Source organism: Coturnix japonica, chromosome 20 (genome assembly GCF_054131305.1).
Source record: "Coturnix japonica strain WE chromosome 20, WE-NBRP24, whole genome shotgun sequence".
Lineage (NCBI taxonomy): Eukaryota > Metazoa > Chordata > Aves > Galliformes > Phasianidae > Coturnix > Coturnix japonica.
In genome coordinates, this window is record NC_140682.1 from 1,767,562 (window position 1) to 1,772,825 (window position 5,264).

At 48.9% G+C, this 5,264-nt stretch overlaps 1 long non-coding RNA gene across 2 annotated transcripts; it reads left to right on the forward strand.

Annotated features, from left to right (window-relative positions):
• The first annotated feature begins 240 nt into the window (after positions 1-240).
• LOC146757476 (uncharacterized) lies at positions 241-3,172 on the forward strand. Of its 2 annotated transcripts, none has more exons than XR_014936144.1 (3): positions 241-491; positions 1,257-1,300; positions 3,057-3,172. It is a non-coding gene; the product is annotated as an uncharacterized LOC146757476 (long non-coding RNA). The 2 variants fall into 2 exon arrangements; XR_014936143.1 differs by lacking the exon at positions 241-491 and adding an exon at positions 515-608.
• The last annotated feature ends 2,092 nt before the right edge of the window (positions 3,173-5,264 follow it).

A 5,264-nucleotide genomic window follows, 5' to 3' on the forward strand; every position in this document is an offset into this window, starting at 1 on the left:
CTGAAGTCTTGGTCCTGGCAGGTAAGGGTGCAAATCCAGCTTTCAAAACACTGCTTGTCAGCAACACAGGTAGAATTCATGCTTTCAGTGGGCTTGTACCTCTTTCTGTATTCCTGCGTTCGAGCCATGCCTGACATCTTTGGTTGACACTTGTCTTTCCCAAATGAGTCTCGCAAGCTGCTTGAAACCTGCTTGACAGGCAGCACCAAGCCTTTGCCTCCTTGGATAGTGAAAGTTTACACTAACTGCTGTGTATCTACTCTTTCCAGGTGAATCCATCCCTTGCCAGTGCAGGAACACCCCGGCAAGTAGCGATGATGCACGGTGTGCTTCCATCAATGGAGTGCAGTTAGGATGCATGAGTCACTGCAGTTCCAAGGACAGCCTTTCACGTGACAGCAATGATGGAGAGGAGGAGGTCTGACCTATTCAGTTTTGAGCCTCTCCATGCAGGAAAACCTTGCGGTTCTGGAATGTCTTCACCTACGAAGGTAGTGAGGGATTTGGAGCACAGGCCTTACAAGGAGCAGCTGACGGTGTTGGGATTGTTCAGCCTGTAGAAGAGGAGGCTCAGGAGAGACCTTATAACTCTCTATAACTTCCTGAAGGTAGGTTGTAGTGAGCTGGGGGTTGGCCTCTTCTCTCGAGTAATCAGTGATAGAACTAGAGGGAATGGTTTTAAGCTGCGCCAGGGAAGATTCAGGCTGGACATTAGGAAATTATGATACATTACTTCTCAGAAAGGGTAGTCAGGCACTGGAATGAACTGCCCAGAGAGGTGGTGGAGTCAACGACCATGGGAGTGTTCAAGAAACGTTTGGATGTGATGTATGGAATATGATTTATCCGGGAAGTATTGGCAATGGTTGGACCAGATGATCTTCTAGGTCTTTTCCAACCTTGATAATTCTGTGATTATGAGCTGAGAAGCTTTTCTTGCTCAAGTCCTGCTTCCAAGTTTAACCACCTATGGGGAAGTAGATGTCACTTTTCTAGTGTCCAATTCCGTGTCTGCATTTTCCTAAAAGTAAAAGAATTTGGAGGTAACCAGCTGCAGTGAAGTGAGCGATTTCAGTGCCTGTTTCTGATGGTGGCAATGAGTTCAGAGGTCATACTTAATTGACGATTCCTGTTTCCATTCTGACAAAGGCTGTAGTTGCAGCTGACTTCCTGAGGCTGCCATACGTGGTGGTGATGCAGCCTTGGGCTTCTTGGGGATTTGCATGACTCCCACCTTTCCTTTCTGTGTCTTGAAGGTCAGCTGGTGCTGGAAGCGGCCGGTATCTGAGCAGGAATGAAGGTGAGTGCAGGAGCAGCTGCTGAGGGGAGGAAGGAAGTCCATGCTAATGAGCTCTGAAGCATCTGCAGGTACGGTACCAAAGGAGGCAGCAGTGATGCAGGGGGCTCCCCAGCTGGAAGCTGGCTGATCCAAATGCTTGCTGAGAGTTTGGAAGCCCAAGCCCTTATGGTCTCTGTAAGGGTGGCTAATAAAAATATGTTAACCAAGATGGTGGTAAATAGTCAAAGGTTGTTAGCAAAGGAAAACTCACCAATGTCGATGTTTTGACCAGAAAGCTGAGGCAGTCTCAACTGGGGAGCAATCTCCAAGAGATGCTGCCTCAGTGGTGGTCAGCCTTTAAATGAGGTCTCAGAGGAGGTGGAGTCGAGGTCCACCCTTTCTGTGAGCACAGCTCCATTACTCTCACCTGTGCTCCCGCAGCTGACCCAACACTTGCCTCAGCTGATTAATCAGAGGTTCAAGGTGTGATTTCCCATACAATCTCTAAGCTGAAGGCAGCATCTCCTTGATCTGATGGTGGTGTGCCTGAGTGAGGGAGTGATCCAAGCTGGATGCAGAAGAGTCATCTTGATTTCTCTCCTATTTTACTTCAGATGACACCTATTGGGTGTTGGTTTCTTAAAATTTGGATCTAGGAGGTGGCCTCTCCCTTTGCTTCTGGTGAAAGCTGCAGCAGGAGTAGAAGACAAAGAGGTTTTCTTGGTGGCAGCAACACCGATTATTTGATTCAAATGTAGAACTGTGATGAAAATGCTGAAGAACAGATCCGCCTCAAAGACATGCTTGATCATATAAGGAATGAGCATGTGATCCAAGACAGCCAGCGTGGCTTTAGCAGGGGAAGGCCATGCCTAACCAATCTGGTGCTCTTCTATGATGGAGTGACGGCATTTGTGGACAAAAGGAAGGAAACTGATGTCATTGACCTGGACTTGAGCAAGATCTTTGACATGGCCCTCCACCACATCCTTATCTCTAAACTGGAGGGATGTGGATTTGACAGGTGGACCACCTGGTGGATAAGGGATTGGTTGAAAGGCCACAGACAGAGGGTGGTGATTCATGGTTCGATGTCCAGGTGAAGGCTGATAACAAGTGGTGTCATCCAGGAATCTGTCTTGGGACAAGTGCTTTTTAACATGGTTATCAGTGACACCAATGATGCAATGGAGTGCACCCTCTGCTGTTTGCTGAGTGGTGCGGCTGATGCAGTGGAAGGAAGGGATGCCATTCAGAGGGAGCTCAACCGAGAGGTTGGCCTAGGTGAATCTAATGAGGTTGAACACAGCAAAGTGCAAGGTTTTGCACTTGGGCTGGAGGAATCCCAGGCATTTCTACAGCCTGGGAGGAGCAGTCCTTAAGAGAAGCCCCGCAGAGAAGGACCTGGGGGTCCTGGTGGATGAAAAACAGAACGTGAGCCATCAGCGTGCTCTTGCAGCTCAGAGAGCAAATGGTCCCCTGGGCTCCATCAGAAGAGGGGATGGCCAGCAGGGACAGGGAGGCGATTGATCTTCATGATCCTTGAGGTCCCTTCCAGCCCGGGCCATTCTATGATTCTGTGATTACACTCACTGACAGAAATAACGGCAGCTGTACAGAAGCTGGATATATTTTGGGACAGTTCTTGTAACCAGCTGATTTTAAGACCTTGCCCAAGTCGTGAGTCTTAATTGCATGTCAGAAGAAAGCTGGGAAAGTGGTTATTGCTCATTCTTTCTCATTTGCTGATTCTTTCTTTAGTGTTCCTTTTCCAAAGGAGATTCTGGTGATGGAAGCAGTTGAAGAAAGAACCAAAGCAGCTCTTGCCAAGAGTGCTTGAAGTCCCTGTGGAGAGAAGCAAAGAACTTGGGCTTCCTCTGGGATGCTCCCCACCATGTCTCAGGAAGGAGACCAACTGCTGTTCCACTTTCTGCTCTGTGTGTGGAAAGGTACGTCTGGGTTTCTTCTGCTTGTTTTTTCTTTCTTTTTCTGGCTTTGAAGGAGAAGGGGTGGAGCAAAGGGAGACCCACTGGTCATTTGTTACCTCAAGAACAGGATGGATTTTACATTCATTGTGAAAAACCTGGGCTAGTAGCATGGGCATGTTTCAGGCTGGACTCTTCTTTTGCTGCTTGGTTTCCTTTTGGCTACAGGGAGACAGCTGTCTAAAGGTGTGTTTTCAAACCCACTCTCCAAAACCATGTTTCATTGTTGCAGGTGGTTCAGTGTGCTCTTGCAGTGCAGATGCTGTAGTTTGCTGTAGAATCTGAATGGTTTCTGTTCCTAGGAGAGGACTGGGAGGAGGTAGTGAGAAGAGAATTCAATGCCTGAGGTGTATCTTAGTGAGAAATGTTGGCATGAGGTGCTGAAAGTCTTGAGCTGTCAAAGGCCAGTGAGGCTCAGACTCCTTAACCTGCTGGAGCAGGGTGGAAGCAAGGAGTGGGCACTGCCGTCCCACAAGCGGCACTTGGTTCTGGTCTTCCAGGTCTGTGCTGGCCTGGATTTCTTCTGAGAAGTTTGTTGGAGCTGCTTGGAGTAGTGAAGGGTGGGGAAGAAGTGCTGCTCAAGAGCTAAGGCTCGGCTTGATTATTTTGGATGGATTTAACCATGGTATCTGAAGACATAGTTTCCATCAGAATGATCCCAGCATTGTGCAAGTGTCTCAGCTGAAGCCCCTGAGCAGATGTGTGAGACCACCCGCCTCCTCCAGATGAGCCATAGGAAAGCTGACTGTGCCCAGTAATTACAGCTTCTGCAGATTGAATGTGCTTCCAAGTGTTTTCCTTAGTGATCAATCATGTCCCAGCACTCTGATATTCCATCTCTGTCACAATCTGGAGCATCTCTGCAAACCTTGGGTGCTCATTCCCACCAGAGTTTCTTCCTTTCTCTCTTTAGAATCAGTGTGGTGCAGTTCCCTGTGTTTGTGAGCAGCAGCCAGCAGGCTGCAAGAGATCCAATGGCAGCTTTCAGCACTCAGAGGGATGTGATGGGGACAGACTGTCCTTACCGCCATGCATAAGTGAGTTTTTACCGTCCTCTCTCAAAAAGTATGAAAGAATAGAGTTTGAATGATACTTGTGAGCAGGTGCTGTGCTGTAGGGGATGTCAGGTAACCATTCCTATGGGGGTGCGGGAAGGAGCAGTGAAAGTGATGTATTAGTTTGTGTTTTGGCTGTTAAAGAGGAGTTCCATTTCTGGAAGCAAAACTATGGGCTAAGATGGAAAACAGAAGGGAGAAGGCTGATACCTGGATAGTGGGCTGAGCTTTGGTGACTGCAGCCATTTGCAGTAGAAGTTTTGCTGTTTTGCACAGTGGGGTTCAGAATGGGAGCTGATGATGAATGGGAGCTGCTCGAGGGACAGACTTCCATGTACAAGTTCCAGTGCCTCAATGACTTTCTTGTAGCGAGGAACCCCAAACTGAACATAAGACTTGAGGCGCAGCCTCCCCAGTGTTGAGTCCAAGGGGATGATTACCTCTCTGCTCCTGCTGGCCACACTATTTCTTAGACAGGCCAGGATGCCGTGGGCCTTCTTGGCCACCTGGGCACACTGTTGGCTCATGTTCAGCTGAGCATCGACCAACAGCCCCAGGTCCATTTCCTCTGCACAGTCCTGCAGCCACTCAGCCCCAGGCCTATAGCGCTGCATGGGGTTATTGTGGCCAAAGTGCAGGACCTGGCACTTGGCCTGGGTGTACCACATCCCATTCACCTCAGCCCAGTGAGGTTGATCCAGCTTATCTAGATCCCTCTGAAGGGGCCTCCCTTCCCTCAGGCAGATCAACACCACCTCCCAGTCAAAAGACAAAAAGAGAAGAAAGCAGAAATGAAGAAGGCTTCTCTGAGAGCTGCCCCTGCACCTGCAGAGGTGAGTCCTTGTTATGGACAGACACAGCTCTTGTTGTCAGGGCCTCCATCTGTGAGACATGAATGAGACTGTAAAATCCTGAGGGAAGTGGTGTCCTGGTTCTGTACTTGCT